This window comes from Malaclemys terrapin, chromosome 6 (assembly GCF_027887155.1).
Source record: "Malaclemys terrapin pileata isolate rMalTer1 chromosome 6, rMalTer1.hap1, whole genome shotgun sequence".
In the NCBI taxonomy this organism is placed as follows: domain Eukaryota; kingdom Metazoa; phylum Chordata; order Testudines; family Emydidae; genus Malaclemys; species Malaclemys terrapin.
In genome coordinates, this window is record NC_071510.1 from 38,711,058 (window position 1) to 38,729,491 (window position 18,434).

An 18,434-nucleotide genomic window follows, 5' to 3' on the forward strand; every position below is an offset into this window, starting at 1 on the left:
ACTATGAATGACCTCCATCATACCACTTTGATCTCTTGGGTTGCTTTTCATGTTTCTATCGCACTGATATTCACTTTATCCAGAAGTTGTATTAAGCAGTGTATGGTTAATTCCTTTCAGAGCCATCTGTCACATGGGAAACTTCAATTTACTTATAGTGCAAAGATCTCCAAAGACTTTAAACAAAGTCTAGTGCAAGAAAGATAGGGTATAAAATGAACTTTAGTTAAGCAACTGCATTACTGATTACCCATACCAACTTTTTTAGGGTTCTTTTAATTTTGACTGCTTAACTAAAATAAAAGGACTCAAGATGAATTTGGTTTTATAGAGCTTTATTCAATATCCTTAACAGAAGCTAATGATATAGGATATAAGAAGGCAAAAATGGTACTGGACTAAGATTTGGCTAAAACTAACTAGAAAATTAGTCAATACAATCATTCAGGTTTTCAGAATCAAATCACGTAACCACAAGAGTAATTGAGGATAAGAGTTATTTTCTTGGGAAGGTGTCTTTGATTAGATTTTTGACCAAGTCCCTCAGAATAGGGCCTCACTTGTGCCAATTAGTTATCAACGCCTGTAGTCATGTGTTTTTCCTCTGGTGTGTTAACAATCCAAAACTGTTTCACAAGAAAATCTGGACAGTTACGTGCCAATTCACCTATGTCTCCTTCCCAATAGCTCTATAGTAGTCAACCCTTATCTGTTTCCTATTGAATGATATTAGCCCCAGGATTTGGCTGACACTTCTCAAGTCTAACAAACTCCTACATTTATGACAGATTGTACAGACTAGGTGCAGTTCAAAAAGCTGGCACACTTTTATGTCTGTCTACACCTAGAATGATCTGTAATGTCTTGTTTGAAACCTGTTAGAAAACAAAGATCCACGGTAACTCTGACAACCTTTAAAACACATTCACAAGCATATATACTTCCTTACTAATTAGATACTCTGTTTCAGAAAGTGGTCAACTGACTGATTTGGGTCAGTGGGTTGCCATCCAAGCAAAAGTCTGTGTGTTACTTATTAACAGATCTTTGCTAAGCCATCAGCTTTCAGCTCAGTTATGATTCACAGCAGGAATTGACACTGCAAATGCAGGTGGAGCGAAGGACAGACATGACTGTATGCAGTGTTGTTGCAGCCTCGTCAGTCCCAGGTTATTAGAAAGGTAGAGTGAGTGAGGTAATGTCTTCTATTGGACCAGTGTATACCACTGCAGGCCTCTACATGATAAAAAGGCCACCCATAGCAGCACCCCCAACCCTTACCCTCTCAAAGTACCCAGAGCCAGCCAGCAGACTCCTACCAGTGAGCAGATTGGCTGGCGACAAAGTGCCACTCCGAACAGAGCTCGGGACCTGCCATCCTTGGGTGGAACCCCTGCCACTTGACGCTTGCCCTCTCCTGGGTTTGAATTCTCCATTAGTCCTTTCTCCTATAAACTCCCAGTTTATAGTGGTCTTGCGAATCACCCAGTGCGTGTGTTGCCACTGTGTGACAATCTATTGTTGTCTAAGGCAGTCTCAATTTGCAATATTTGCAAAGTTGGCTAGATCATGGGGCTCAACGGGTAGTGATCAATGGCTCCATGTCTAGTTGGCAGCTGGTATCAAGCGGAGTGCCCCAAGGGTCGGTCCTGCGGACGGTTTTTGTTCAATATCTTCATTAATGATCTGGATGATGGCATGGACTGCACTCTCAGCAAGTTTGCAAATGACACTAAACTGGAAGGAGTGGGAGATATGCTGGAGGGTAGGGATAGGATACAGAGGGACCTAGACAAATTAGAGGATTGGGCCAAAAGAAATCTGATGATGTTCAACAAGGACAAGTTCAGAGTCCTGCACTTAGGACAGAAGAATCCCATGCACTGCTACAGACTAGGGACCGAATGGCTAGGCAGCATTTCTGCAGAAAAGGACCTAGGGGTTACAGTGGATGAGAAGCTGGATATGAGTCGACAGTGTGCCCTTGTTGCGAAGAAGGCTAACGGCATGTTGGGCTGTATAAGTAGGGGCATTGCCGGCAGATCAAGGGACATGATCATTCCCCTCTATTCAACTTTGGTGAGGTCTCATCTGGAGAACTGTGTCCAGTTTTGGGCCCCACACTACAAGAAGGATGTGGAAAAATTGGAAAGAGTCCAGTGGAGGGCAACTAAAATGATTAGGGAGCTGGAGCACATGACTTATGAGGAGATGCTGAGGGAACTGGGATTGTTTAGTCTGCAGAAGAGAAGAATGAGGGGGGATTTGATAGCTGCTTTCAACTACTGGAAAGGGGGCTCTAAAGAGGATGAATCTAGACTGTTCTCAGTGGTAGCAGATGACCGAACAAGGAGCAATGGTCTCAAGTTGCAGTCAGGTAGGTTTAGGTTGGATATTAGGAAAAACTTTTTCACTAGGAGGTTGGTGAAGCATTGGAATGGATTACCTAGGGAGGTGGTGGAATCTCCTTCCTTAGAGGTTTTTAAGGTCAGGCTTGACAAAGCCCTGGCTGGGATGATTTAGTTGGGGATTGGTCCTGCTTTGAGCAGGGGATTGGACTAGATGACCTCCTGAGGTCCCTTCCAACCCTGATATTCTATGATTCTATGATTTTTATTGATATATTTTAGACCTCTCTAGGGTTTCCTCTAATTCACTCAAGTTTCCAGTTTACGCCTCCTACCTTGTGCTCTCCATCACCCCATATCATTCATGTTTTAAATTATTTCATTTCAGGAGTTTACACTGCTATGAAGCCATACCACAGAGGTATTATTTTTTTCCACAGTGCTACAATGGTGACACTGCTATTTACACTCTCATTAGCTTGATGAGAGCTAGCACAAGTATGTGCACTCTGACAGGGAATCATACCCCTAACTTATGTAGATCTAGCCTTCGTGAAACAGGCTACTTCTGTAGAGCTGGGTGGGAAATGGTTATTCACATTCCCTGTAAATTTTTGAGATTTAAAAAATATTTCCCATCCCAAATAGGGACAAAAAGTCAATCTTGAAAATATTCATGAATCAAAAATCTGAAGAAAAAAAAAATTCAGAACTGTTTTCCTTTTTTGTTTTTAAGTTTTAAAAAAAAAGTTAAAAATTACTCTTTCCTGTGAGAAATTTTGGTTTCAGCAACTGCCATTTTCAACCAAAAAACATTTCATCAAAGGATTCTTGACCACTTCAGATGATTACAGCATCCAGTCTTACTAATTCTCTTCTCCGTACTACTATGGCATACCTGTATCTCAAGATCAAGGCCAATTCCTTGTTTAAGACAATTTGGATAGAAAAAAATTAACAAAAATTAAAGATATAATGCAAGATGATAAACTGACCTGCTTCGATTACATGTGTAACAAATATCAGCTACTGCTGTCTTCACAGTTCCTTCTTTCAGCAGCCATGCTCAAGGATTCATGCAAGGATAGGAGACACTTGGTCTGTTTCGACTCTGTCACCTTTAGACCAATATGCTAAGAAATAAGGAAACAAAAAGACACTTTGTAGGAATTACTTATAAGTGGCTTAATGCTTTGCATTATCCTCTCAATCTGAGTCTCAAAGGAAAATGGGAAGAACTCAGTCCTTTCTATCACAACGGAAACCTGGGAAGATATCTGGCTTAATGTGAAAGATACTTCAAGTTCTTTATCCTTGCGATTTCCTCCAGAACAAGATATTGAACAGATATTACTGGACTCCAGAACATTTGTTTCTGAGGTTAGATTGGCAACACACAGTGAATGTTGGCGATCCAAACAGCCACATGCCAACCTTTCACACATCTTCCATATCTGTCAAAAAAGGCATGTGTTCTGGAACACTGTATTCCGTGCTCTCTCAAAAATTTGAAGTTGCTATCTTTCCTTCTGCAAGCTTGTGTGTTTTAGGGGTGCTGGGTTTGTTAGTATTATCAGTTAACATTAAGAGGTGGCAAAAGTTGAGGAAATGGAAATCTGCAATTCCTGCCTCATACACGGACTGGCTTAGTGAGCTATCTTACAACTGCATTAATGGAAAAATCTACTCTAATAGAAACACTTGGGGAAAATATGAGGATGTCTGGTCACACATGCAACTATTGCATGCTTTTGCAGTTTAGCATATATTAGTACCCAATACTCATAGGTTATGTTTTCACTTATCTATCTATGTAGTCACTTTAATAATTAATGCCCTATATGATCTCTCTGGGTTCAGGGTTTTTTTTTTCGGGGGGGGGTGGTTTTTGGTTTTTTTTTTGTTCCAGGTTTTACAAATAATGAGCATTGAATTTTGATATTTATATAGTATTTCCATCTTGTGCATGTATTTATATATATTGTTTATATTTTATATAAAAACAATAAAAATAAAGTTAAAAGAAATCAAAGAAATCTTGGCCAGCTCTAGCTTCAGTCTTCTGTCCTGTACTGTGACTCATAGCTAGGATGACCAGATGTCCCAATTTTATAGAGACTGTCTCGATAAGAAGTCTTTTTCTTATATAGGCTCCTATTACCCCCGCACTCCCATTCTAATTTTTCACATTTGCTGTCTGGTCAGCCTACTCATAGAACATAGGAGCATATATATTTTGCCACAGATATTTCCAGTCTTAGGCCTCAATCCTGCAGGCTGCTCCAGTCAGGCAGACCCTCTGAAGTCAATGGGCTCCATAAGGGGCAGAGGGTCACCCCTGCAGACCAGCTTGCAGGGTCTGAGCCTTGTTGATAGCTATCTGTGTAGGTTGATGGTAGCGTAGACTCTGTTAAGTTGTAAATCTAGTATTAATTCAAAAAGTAAAAATAAGTAAAGTCTACCATGTGAGCTGAAAGAGGGACTTCACTAGGTTAGTCAACACAGATCTTATTCATGTAGCTATTACTTTGTAAAGCTGAATCCTTAAAATAAAAATACACAAGAGGAGCCAAAAAATTAAATAGATTCTTTTTTTCAGTGTATATATAACTGAGAGTCCTGCTGATTTTTTTAAATATTAATACATTAAATTGCATATAAATTGAGATTTCAGAATGGTACTGCTAACACAAGATAATAACATTAATATTTTACATTAGTTTTATTTCACACTATTTTATTGTTTGAGCTTCAACAGTTTTCCATGTTCATACAACTGTCATTGGTTTAAAGGGCTCATGTTCAAGATAATAGTCAACAATTTTTAATTCAGTACCTGTAAATTGAAACTTTAATTCTGGATTAAATGAGGACAAGTGAGCACAGCTATTTATTTTTCCAGTGATTTTATTTTTATTTCTCTTGCTATCTGCTTTAATGAGTTTGTTGTCTCCAAATTTCCCCTTCTGCTTTGACACTACTGTAAAGTTTTATTTATGAACTCAGAATTTGTCTATTTTTATATTAAAAATTATTTCATTCCAGAATAAGGCCCTAATTGAAGAAAACATATACTTAGGTCACATTAACTTCAGTTGGAATTAAGCCTGTGCTTAAGTGCTTTCCTGAATTGGGACCTAGCATAGAGGAGCAAATGGGGTATAGAGTAATGAAATCTTGTTAGCAAATATTAACAAAAGTAATAAATGCCATTATTAAAATTATATTAAATAAAAACGTGTGATGAGAATCACACTTCTGTCCCAACTTTTTGTCTAAAAGGGAAAGGATGCAAAAAAGCTTAATGATTCAAGGATACATGCACTCTTCTGTAATGTGAAAGATATGGTATATGTAGATGTAAGTTTAAGTAAGCTCCAGTACTGTGAATTTCCCTATATGAAAATTCCTCTCTTTAAGGGAACACTGTTAAGCTTTTTGGATTCCAAATGTTGACCCTCTTCTTTCTGACATTTATGAAGGACCTTTTGTCAAAGCCAATGTAATTTTTAAAATGTATGTGAAATAGATGGATCAATGAAGATTTTTGAAAAACAGAATTAACACATTAATGTATCATTGCCAGGAGGAACAAAGTAATAGTAAACAACCATATGTAATAAATAACTGAAGGCATACACTGGATGGAAAATATTTCCGTAAGAAAACAAATTTCAATTTCAGGCTCCCAGGATATGATTATGATTCCAGCCAATAGTCAGTCAACAAAATATTTTATAAATGTATATTCCTTAGCAGCAGAAACTCTCCCCGCCCCTCTTTGTAAACCTGTCTTTTGCGTTTTATCCTGACAGACATAAGCATGAAATAGAATTCAAATCAAACAGGAAAAATTGCTAATTTATAAATACGCTACTAATATTCAAAAGATGAATTTATGTAGTGATGATTAAGCGGGGGCAGGAGGGAAGATGCTTGCAAAAGTATTTTTTATCTGGACCTATTCCAAGAACATCTGAATTACATAATGCCCTAATTATTAATTTGAAAAAAAAAGTTTCTAAAAATAGAAAGACACAGATTCACTGTAAGTTCTAATTGGGACATTTTGTCCACCATTTACAAACACAGAATTGCTGAACCGTAACAGTATTAAATGTGGCACTTGGATCACTACACAATTAGACATGCTTCCCACATGACAATACTGTACCTGCAAAGCATAAGGAAAGTGCATAAAAGCAGTTTGTACTATTCTCAAAATCCAAATCAAGTTTCATCTGGACAGTTGCAAATTACTCATACACTCCAATTAATGTTAATGTTCATATTCTCTATACGTTTCTTCATCTATTTTGTTCACAGGTAGGCAAAAATACTGTAGTCACTAGCAATAGATTATTTTTTAGAGGTTGATTTTAAAAAATTGTAATATCTAGATGAATTCAGTAGTAATGCTGTTAGTTATGGTTGTCACCACAGTTTTACTCTAAATCTTACTTGTTATGCATTTACTACAACACTTTAAAAAAAAAGTGCACCCAGCGGAAACTTGGTATGCAGATCCTCGCCCAAAAGTGATATTTTTTTCTTTTGCAAATTATGTATTAAAAAAATCAGATGTTAATAAAATGTATTAATTCCATTACAGCCTAATCTGTTCATTGCAAGAGAAAAGTAGCACCACAGTACCACTAACCATTCCTCTTAAATCTAGTTCCTCTTCCATCTCTTCTTATTGTAGCATAATTAGCCTATTGTCTGTCTAAAGCCTCTTCTGGTTTTTAAAGATCTCCTTCAACTTTGTTTGCTCTCATACACTTTGATTCAGAAAACACTTGTGATTGTGTTTAACTTTAATCACCTGCGTAAATCCATCCCTATTCAGCAAAGTGTTTAAACCCCACTGAAGTCAACAGGAATTAAACACATGATGATGGATTTTGGTGAATAAGAATAGATTTAAGCATATGTTTAGAGTTAAGTATATGCTAAAGTGCTTTCCTATATTGGTGCCAGAGTTAGGGTTTGTTCTCTCCAGGATACATCTTAAGTCCACCATCTTAATGAAATTGTATGGTTCTGCTCCATATATAATGGCTCACTTTGACAATATATGTGAAGCTTCTTTAGTTTTCTGCCAACATTTACAAGAGATGTTTCTGCTCACAAGAATGTTTGTTGAAATCTGGCTTGAGCAATCACTGCAGCATTATGTTCATTTATGTTAGCGCAAGATATAATATATTTTGGGTAAATATATTAAATTTTAAACATGGCTAACTTCATTCACACTAACTCTTCAAGAAATGTCAACATGGAGTATAAAAATATTGCTCAGGCGTGCAGGAGTGAAATCAGGAAGGCCAAATCACACTTGGAGTTGCAGTTAGCAAGAGATGTTAAGAGTAACAAGAAGGGTTTCTTCAGGTATGTTAGCAACAAGAAGAAAATCAAGGAAAGTGTGGGCCCCTTACTGAATGAGGGAGGCAACCTAGTGACCAAGGATGTGGAAAAAGCTAATGTACTCAATGATTTTTTTGCCTCTGTCTTCACGCACAAGGTCAGCTCCCAGATTGCTGCACTGGGCAGTACAGCATGGGGAGAAGGTGGCCAACCCTCTGTGGAGAAAGAAGTGGTTCGGGACTATTTAGAAAAACTGGACGTGCACAAGTCCATGGGGCCGGATGCGCTGCATCCGAGGGTGCTAAAGGAGTTGGCGGGTGAGATTGCAGAGCCATTAGCCATTATTTTTGAAAACTCATGGCGATCGGGGGAGGTCCCAGACGACTGGAAAAAGGCTAATGTAGTGCCCATCTTTAAAAAAGGGAAGAAGGAGGATCCGGGGAACTACAGGCCAGTCAGCCTCACCTCAGTCCCTGGAAAAATCATGGAGCAGGTCCTCAAGGAATCAATTATGAAACATTTAGAGGAGAGGAAAGTGATCAGGAACAGTCAGCATGGATTCACGAAGGGGAAGTCGTGCCTGACTAACCTAATTGCCTTCTATGATGAGATAACTGGCTCTGTGGATGAGGGGAAAGCAGTGGATGTGTTATTTCTTGACTTTAGCAAAGCTTTTGATACTGTCTCCCACAGTATTCTTGCCACCAAGTTAAAGAAGTATGGGCTGGATGAATGGACTGTAAGGTGGATAGAAAGCTGGCTAGATCGTCGGGCTCAACGGGTAGTGATCAATGGCTCCATGTCTAGTTGGCAGCCGGTTTCAAGTGGAGTGCCCCAAGGGTCGGTCCTGGGGCCGGTTTTGTTTAATATCTTTATTAATGATCTTGAGGATGGTGTGGACTGCACTCTCAGCAAGTTTGCAGATGACACTAAACTAGGAGGCGTGGTAGATACACTAGAGGGTAGGGATCGGATACAGAGGGACCTAGACAAATTAGAGGATTGGGCAGAAAAAAACCTGATGAGGTTCAACAAGGACAAGTGCAGAGTCCTGCACTTAGGACGGAAGAATCCCATGCACTGCTACAGACTAGGGACCGAATGGCTAGGTAGCAGTTCTGCTGAAAAGGACCTAGGGGTCACAGTGGACGAGAAGCTGGATATGAGTCAACAGTGTGCTCTTGTTGCCAAGAAGGCTAACGGCATTTTGGGCTGTATAAGTAGGGGCATTGCCAGCAGATCGAGGAACGTGATCGTTCCCCTTTATTCGACATTGGTGAGGCCTCATCTGGAATACTGTGTCCAGTTTTGGTCCCCACACTACAAGAAGGATGTGGAAAAATTGGAAAGAGTCCAGCGGAGGGCAACAAAAATGATTAGGGGTCTGGAGCACATGACTTATGAGGAGAGGCTGAGAGAACTGGGATTGTTTAGTCTCCAGAAGAGAAGAATGAGGGGGGATTTGATAGCAGCCTTCAACTACCTGAAGGGGGGTTCCAAAGAGGATGGAGCTCGGCTGTTCTCAGTGGTGGCAGATGACAGAACAAGGAGCAATGGTCTCAAGCTGCAGTGGGGGAGGTCCAGGTTGGATATCAGGAAAAACTATTTCACTAGGAGGGTGGTGAAACACTGGAATGCGTTACCTAGGGAGGTGGTGGAGTCTCCTTCCTTGGAGGTTTTTAAGGCCCAGCTTGACAAAGCCCTGGCTGGGATGATTTAGCTGGGAATTGGTCCTGCTTTGAGCAGGGGGTTGGACTAGATGACCTCATGAGGTCCCTTCCAACTCTGATATTCTATGATTTTTCCTTATCATGCTTTTGTTGTATGCACTATATAATAAAGGTGTCAAAACCTTGTGTATTTACAAAACAGAATAATGGCAGTCTTTGATATACTTAGGAATGGCAGCAGTAGTGATATTTCAAATTGTCCACAGCTCTGTGAGCCCTGCACTAATAGTCAAAATCATAATAGTAACTATAGATTACTCTTCTCATCAGTAAAAACAACAAGGAGTTCTTGTGGTACTTTAGAGATTAACAAATTTATTTGGGCATAAGCTTTCGTGGGCTAAATAAAACCCACTTCATCAGATGCATGGAGTGAAAATACCCGTAAGCAGAATATATATTATAGCACATGAAAAGATGGGAGTGCCTTACCAAGTGGGGAGTCAGTGCTAACGAGACAATTCAATTAAGGTGGAAGTGGTCTATACTCAACAGTTGACAAGAAGGGGTGAATATTCCAAGGGAGGGAAAATTACTTTTGCAGTGCTAATGAGGCCAATGCAATCAAGGTGGCCCATTTCCAACAGTTGACAAGAAGATGTGAGTATCGGCAGAGGGAAAATTACTTTTTGTAGTGACCCATCCACTCCCAGTCTTTATTCAGGCCTAATTTGATGGTGTTAAGTTTGCAAATTAATTCCAGTTCTGCAGTTTCTCGTTGGATCCTTTTTTTGAAGTTTCTTTGTTGAAGAATTGCCACTTTAAAGTCTGTTATTGAGGGTCCAGGGAGATTGAAGTGTTCTCCTACTGGTTTTTGAATGTTACAATTATTGATGTCTGATTTGTGTCCATTTAGTCTTGTGCGTAGAGACCGTCCGGTTTGGCCAATGTACATGGCAGTGGGGCATGATGGCATATATCACATTGGTAGATGTGCAGGTGAACGAGTCCCTGATGGTATGACTGATGTGGTTAGATCCTATGATGATGTCCCTTGAATAGATATGCAGACAGAGTTGGCAACAGGATTTGTTGCAGGGATTGGTTCCTGGGTTAGTGTTTTTGTTGTGTGGTGTGTAGTTGCTGGTGAGTATTTGCTTCAGTTACAGGCTATCTGTAAGCAAGGACTGGCCTGTCTCCCACGGTCTGTGAGAGTGAGGGATCGTCCTTCAGGATAGGTTGTAGATCCTTGATGATGCGCTAGAGAGGTTTTAGTTGGGGGCTATAGGTGATGGCTAGTGGTGTTACTTTCTTTGTTGGGCCTGTCCTGTAGTACGTGACTTCTGGGTACCCTTCTGGCTCTGTCAATGTGTTTCTTCACTTCACCAGGTGGGTATTGTAGTTTTAAGAATGATTGATAGAGATCCTATAGATATTTGTCTCTGTCTGAGGGATTGGAGCAAATGTGGTTGTATCTTAGAGCTTGGCTGTAGACAATGGATCACTTGATGTGGTCTGGATGAAAGCTGGAGGTATGTAGGTAAGTATAGTGGTCAGTAGTTTTCCAGTATAGGGTAGTGTTTATGTGACCATCGCTTATTTGCACTGTAGTGTCCAGGAAGTGGATCTCTTCTGTGGACTTGTCCAGGCTGAGGTTGATGGTGGGGTGGAAATTGTTGAAATCCTGGTGGAATTCCTCAAGGGCTTCTTTTCCATGGGTCCAGATGATGAAGATGTCATCAATGTAGCACAAGAAAAATAGGGGCGCTAGGGAAGTGTTGTTTTAAGTCAGACATAAAAATGTTGGCATACTGTGGGGCCATGTGGGTACCCATAGCAGTCCCACTGACTTGAAAGTATAAATTGTCCCCAAATCTGAAATAGTTGTGGGCGAGGACAAAGTCACAAAGTTCAGCCACCAGGTTTGCCGTGACATTATCGGAGATACTATTCAGAAGTCACCTACTAAAGGACAGGTCCAACAAAGAAAGTAATTTTCCCTCTGCGGATACTCAGACCTTCTTGTCAACTGTTGGAAATGAGCCACCTTGACTGTAATGGCCTCGTTAGCACTGCCAAAGTAATTTTCCCTCCCTTGGTATTCACCCCTTCTTGTCAACTGTTGAGAATAGGCCACTTCCACCTTAATTGAATTGGCTCGTTTAGCACTGACCCAGCACTTGGTAAGGCAACTCCCATCTTTTCATGTGCTATAATATATATTCTGTTTACTTTTTTATTCACTCCATGCATCTGATGAAGTGGGTTTTAGCCCACAAAAGCTTGTGTTAGTCTCCAAGGTGCCACGAGAACTCCTCATTGTTTCTGCTGATACAGACTAATACGGCTACTACTCTGAAACCTGCTATCAATAGATGTTGCACATGCAGACTGAGACACTGTATGGTCCCCACCTTACGTTTATACTTCTGACTATTATTCATTTGAATTCCTGTCTGATCTACAATTTCTTCACATCAGTGGCATTTTAGATCATCAAATATGTATACAAATGGGCAGTAAAGTACTAAACTGTTTCTAATTACATTAAAATGATTGTCATAGTTCTTAGGGAGGAGGAGAGATGCCAAACTTTGTTTAATAAATCTAGCTGATGTTCTTCTCTAAAAATCTGTTTCTAAGAGCTTGTTCCTAGGAATACGTTTTTAGATCTGCATGCTGGATTTACAATATACCTTCTAAAGCAGTGGTTTTCAACCTTTTTTCATTTGCAGACCCCTAAAAACTTCGACTTGCGGTGTGGACCCCTTTTGAAATCTTAGACATAGTCTGCGGACCCCAGGGGGTCCGCGGGCCACAGGTTGAAAACCACTGTTCCAAAGGATATTTTTGAAGGATAATTCTGCCATAGGCACTTTTGGAGGAAAAGTGAAAAATAGATAGATCTGCCAAAAATATACGAATTTCCTGGGGAGAAGTCTGTCAGAGCTTCAGATTTTTCTCATGGTGGACATTTTCTATCACTTCATATCATACAAGCCAGTAACTGGGGATGAGTATAGGAGAGGAACATAGGAACTGGTGCATTGTTTATTTGTATAGGGCCATAAATGTACAATGGAGATAGGAGTTCAGGTAACTTGACTCATTCCCAAGCCTACCCAAAATAGACAATGATAGACATTGCAAAAGAAAAGGTGTCCGTTATGGCTGTAAGAGCCATTGATTTGGCGGGAGTGGCTGTGGAGTAGCACCATTCCATTGGAGGCATTCTGACTGTGGAGTGCAAATGCCAGCAGATTGTCTTCTGTTGCAGTGCCAGGGGTGCACTGAAGACTGGTGCTTACAATTTCTTTTTGAATATGCAACTTCTCTCCATGTCAATGGCAGTCCAAGGAAGGTGTAAGCATGAAGGGGATGAGGTCATGGCCCACCCTCTTTTGGAGCATATTTTCCCCCTGACCTTGCACAAGGACAGAACGAGCACTGGGTTAGTGACTGCCCCCTGCTTCGGTGCTCACCGGCAGAAAGTCTCTCCCGCCCAGCTCATTTGTACACCTGCTCAGAGGCAGCCATAGTCTGTGTCAAAATGTCCATTTCTGACCCTGTTTGTTGAGACACTTCCTAGTTATACCCATGTGATTTTAGCACTATGTTCCTAATTTTCTCGAGCATAATACAGCATCTAATAGTACTGTATGCTCTTAGTAGTATGCTGTGTACTGTTCCCTTCGCCAAACCTTTCTAGCATGAATATTTTTGCTAATACAATACATTTGGCTTACTGTTCACCTAATTTTTGTTGCAAGTGCCACTCAGATAAAAGGTCATTTCATTTGTGCTGTCCTGGGAGCTTAGACTCTCAGAGCCTTGGCTTGAGCTGGGGCTTTCAGATTCCCAATTTTGCAGCAGGGAGCCTGGAAACACAGGAAGCCGTAGCATGGCAGGACTGCCATGGGACCACAGACCCTGGAAATCCGGGATCCCTGACCCCATGATAGTCCACGTGGTGGGACTGCCGTGGGCCTGGAAAGTCCCCTAAACTGCAGACTGTGGAAACCCCGAATCCCCAGCAGCCTGCCAGGTAAGCTGGCAGAGAACCAAGAAGGTTTCCAGTGGAAACCTTGGACAAAATTTCATCAAACCCAAACTGTTTTTATGAGATATTTTAGGTTTGTTGGAAAATTTCCAACCTCAGTCTGTACCTTCTGTTCTCAAAATTGTGGAGCCTTCTACTGGCCAGCTGTTGCAGCAGAGGGTAATATAATGTCCAGGAATCAGCTGGCAGATTTACCTGCAGAAAGAGGACATGTTCATGAATTTTGTGGGTGGAATTTAAGAATGCTGAAAATTTGGCCCTCAGATTTTTTTTTTTTATTTTTGCATCAAAGCTAAAGTTATTTTCTGACATAAGTATCTCCTGGTCAACGTCAGGTTTCCATTGTAAGCCTAAGATTCATTGCCTTACAAATTCCCTTTTGTGATCACACCCCATTTCTGTAGTAACCACCCCCAAAAGCAATGGACCCTTAATGCCTGGACATAGTTGTAAATCTTATACCGTGGATTAAAAAAATTTCAATAAATAGTCATTCTGCTTTAAGATTGTTAAACAAAAGGCATTTTTAAAAAATAAATGTATGGGTCCTTTTTTAATAAAAGGAAAATGGGGAGAAGAAATGTCTCATTGCTGGGATTATCAACTTTCAGAGAGCTGTTTTATGCTTTTAGTTTCTAGTGTAATTTGATTTCTCATGAATTTGTTTGTCATAGCCTAGTCTATAGAGTATTGGAGCATTTGATCTGCAAACTCATTTTCTGCAATATCTTTCTGTAGTTTCCTTCTATTGTAGAAATCACTCTACTGCTCTTTCTGCAGTGAAGGCCCATTAATGTGCCCAGTCGCACATTAAGGCAAAAATGAGTGACTTTGGCAGGCAGTCCAAATCTGTGTCTAATAACCTCCAAGAGCCCAAGTAATGTCAAATTAGTCCTGCATATCACACAGAAAATTTATGGGGATGGCTTTGTTTTCTCGTTAGCAATCAGGTCACATCATTAAAGTTCTTTGAAAATAAAGAAAAACGAATATGAAACTAAAATATTTCCATAATGTTTAATCTTTATTCCTTCATTGTTGTACTAGATGGTTATGTAGAGATTTTTACTTTTATGCTGATTGAAATATGTGCTTGCAACTTGCCCCCATTAGTAAAATTAATTGGATTTGTTCTCTTAGTATCATACCGTAACACTACCCATATGTCAGATCATGCTACATACAAATAGAAGATAGTCTTACATTTTTCCTATTGTTGGAATTTTCTTAATTTACTGTATGTGGGCAAAGAGCTCCAACCATCAGGCACTCAGCATAAGGAATTCTTCTCTCCAAATCTTTCCGTTGCAGGCACTATACTATATCTCAAGACGGATAATAGGTTTAGCAAGAAGTATAAATCCTTTCTATGCTATTTGAAACCAATGGTGTTTTCAAAGCAATAGACAAAAATTTGAAACATGCCCATGTACATGGTGATATGCAATAGTAATTAATAATAAATCATATAACACATTTCATCCCCAAAGCTTGGAACATACTTTATAAGCTAAACAAACTGATAAACTAACAATTGTACAAGTGTATTCTGTCTTCTGTGAAATGCAGCCTCTTATAGGGTGGAATGCAGCAGTTGCATGACAACATAATTCCTTAGGTTGTGAAGAAGAATATTGTATGTTTGGAGCATCTGTTATTGTTATGTATTGTATTGCACATGGCCAGAGAATTCAGAGAGTGATCCTTTGCATTTGAAACTGCAAGTGCAAGTTAAGCAAACAGAATGTGATTAAACTGCTCTACAGCCAAAATGCTTCTGAAATAAATGTAGTCAAACTTTACTAATTCTGGGTCACTGAAAACGAAAATGATGCTTAAAATTGTTGATTGGCTCTAGTTTTCAAGATATGCTATTGGGTCAGTATATACGACCCTTGACTTGGGAATGGCGGAGGATACGTGAGTTATAAAGGGAAGGGATCTCAATTTAAACCAGAAATGACTAAAACACATCTTTGACTGGATCTATGAATAAATCTATGACTGGGTTTGGACAGTACTTGCTTTTTAGGCAAAACAATGAATGATGCAATCTGAAGCTGGTATTGCATCATACATGATATGAATTGCATCATTTTATTCCTAGAAGTCATGGGTGATGCAATCATAACGAAGCTTTCATCACTCTGCTGAACAAATTGCCCTATATCAGCTCTAGAAATCATACAGTGTCATGCTCTCTTATTTGTCAGTGTTTGATTTTGCAAAGGGACACATTTCTGTTTAGCCAAAGTGAGCAGAAATGCCTCGTACTTGTGTGAACAGTGCAGATAACTTCTGCTATGTTTGTAGTGAAGTGACTTTTGCATCACAAAAGCGCAGTATAACCACTATGGTTAAGAAAGCCTATCACCTTTATTTTGGCTGCAAAATTGGAGATCGGGACAAGAGGTGGGCCCCACACATATGCTGCAACACTTGTGCAACAAATCTTCGCCAGTGGTTGAACAGGAAAAGGAAATCTATGCCTTTTGCAGTGCCAATGATTTGGAGAGAGCCAACAGATCATACCAGCCATTGTTACTTCTGCATGGTGCCTCCAGTTGGGAAAGGTGTGTCAAAGAAGAAAAAGTGGACTGTGCATTGTCCAAACATTCCATCAGCTATACACCCAGTACCCCACGGAGAAGGACTGCCGGTTCCTGATGCACCAGAATCATTCTCACTTGAGTCAGACGAGGAAGAGGATGAAACTTCTGGTCCTGAACTATCAATGTCACAGGACCCACATTTTCTCCCATCCTCCTCCTCTGAACCACATCTCATAACACAAGGTGAACTGAATGACCTTGTCAGGGATTTGGAACTATCCAAGAGGAAGGCAGAGCTGTTGGGCTCCAGACTACAGCAGTGGAATCTCCTGGCAGGTGATGTTAGGGTTTCCATGTTCCGTGACCGTCAAAAGGATCGTGTCCCATTCTTCTTCATGGAAGGTGATCTTGTAGCCTGCAACAACATCGATGGTATGATGGGAGCCCTTGACATCGTTCACGATCCAGATGAGTGGAGACTGTTCATTGATTCATCGAAGGCGAGTCTTAAAGCTGTTTTACTGCATCATGGCAATGTTTTGCCATCAATTCCAGTTGGTCATGCAGTCCATATGAAGGAAACCTATGACAACATGAAACAACTTTTGAGGTGCATAAACTATGACCAACATCAGTGGCAGCTTTGTGGTGATTTGAAGGTTGTTGCTCTCTTGCTTGGTCTGCAGACTGGATACACAAAGTACTGCTGTTTTCTCTGCGAATGGGATAGTCGTGCAAGAGATTCCCACTACATCAAGAAAGATTGGCCACTCCGACAGTCATTGGAGCCTGGGAGGAAAAGTGTTCAGCATCCACCACTTGTTGAATCAAGGAAGATTTTGTTACCACCCTTACACATCAAGCTGGGTCTGATGAAGAACTTTGTCAAGGCCATTGACAAAACACAAGCACCTTTCAAGTACCTCTGTGGAAAATGTCCAAGGTTAAGTGAAGCTAAGATAAAGGAAGGTGTCTTTGTTGGTCCTCAGATTCGTGAACTTCTTCGAGATGATGCATTTGACCATGCACTGCGTGGCAAGGAAAAGACGGCATGGAAAGCCTTCCAGTTAGTGGCAATAAATTTTCTCGGAAACAACAATGCAGACAACTACAGGTTGTTGGTTGAAAACCTCCTCAAGGCATACAAAAGCCTTAATTGCAACATGTCACTAAAGATACATTTTTTGCACTCTCATCTAGATTTTTTTCCACCGAACTGCGGAACAGTGAGCGACGAGCACGGCGAGTGATTTCACCAGGACATTGCAACAATGGAGAAACGCTATCAGGGCAAATGGAGCCCATCAATGCTTGCAGACTATTGCTGGACAGTGACAAGAGATGCTCCATGTAATGAATACAAGAGACAAGCCAAGAAGCGCCGAGTAGACACTGAATAGGACTAAACTATGTACAGAATAGTTTTTTGCCTTTTGTTTCATAATAAATTTTATTTATATAATCCTTTTGCTGATTATTAAAGTGTTACATAAACAGGACAGATCATGTAAAGCAACCATAAACACATGAAAAGACCTAGGTTTACAATTTATGATTAAAACTCTACTATCTACACAATATACATAGACATAAAATGTAAAAACTTAAATATCTTAGAAACAGTAGCCAATCAGTTGTTTTAATTGTCATATTTGAATTCAGCACATCAAAATACATAATAAATAGCACATTTTATCTCTGAAGCAGACGACTTCTCAAAAATTGTAGACCAGTGTTACTGGAGGTATAAAATCCACTCGTTTCGAGTTCACTTGGTGTCAGCATGGTGAAGCTTTTGGGTTTGAGTGGCAGGTATTTTGAGGTTTACCTTCAGTTTCATCTTGGTGCAAAATTCCAAGGGAAAGTAGAATTAAAAGTTATCCCACCGTGGGGGAACAGTGGGGGGGAGGCGGGGGCGGACCTCTCAGCAGACCCACAGAACACCAGGGCCATCTTCCGGATCATCAGGCTGAATTGTCAGGAAACCAGGTTTTTCTTCTACTCTTGCCACTAGAAGCCATTACTGAAAGTGTTTTGCAACAGCATGGTCATCTACTCCTTCTGCTTGCAACTGGCTACTCCTTTCCTCACTGTGTCTACAGCCGGTCTCCATGCCCAGTGAAGAGTCAGCAGCAACAGCTGCAGAGAATGTTGGGAGAGGCAGCATCAGACTCTCCCTTACTTTGGTGGGAGTTTTTGGGGTGATTTCAAGTGAGAGATACCCAGGGCTGGGAGCAGACCCTAGGTTAGGGTTACCATATTTCAACACTGAAAAAAGAGGACACTCCACGGGGGCCTTGGCCCTGCCCCAACTCCGTCCCTTCCCCACCCCCGCCCCCATTCCAACCCCTTCCCCAAAATCCCTTCCCCAACTCTGCCCCCTCCTCTGAGCACCCTGCATTCCCCCTCCTCCCTCCCGCTCTGATCTTGGTTGGGG

General features: G+C 40.6%; 1 protein-coding gene across 5 annotated transcripts in view; it reads left to right on the forward strand.

Annotated features, from left to right (window-relative positions):
* The window catches only part of TRPM3 (transient receptor potential cation channel subfamily M member 3), a 575,113-nt gene that overhangs the window by 361,990 nt on the left and 194,689 nt on the right, over positions 1–18,434 (forward strand). The gene's annotated exons all lie outside the window — the stretch shown is intronic.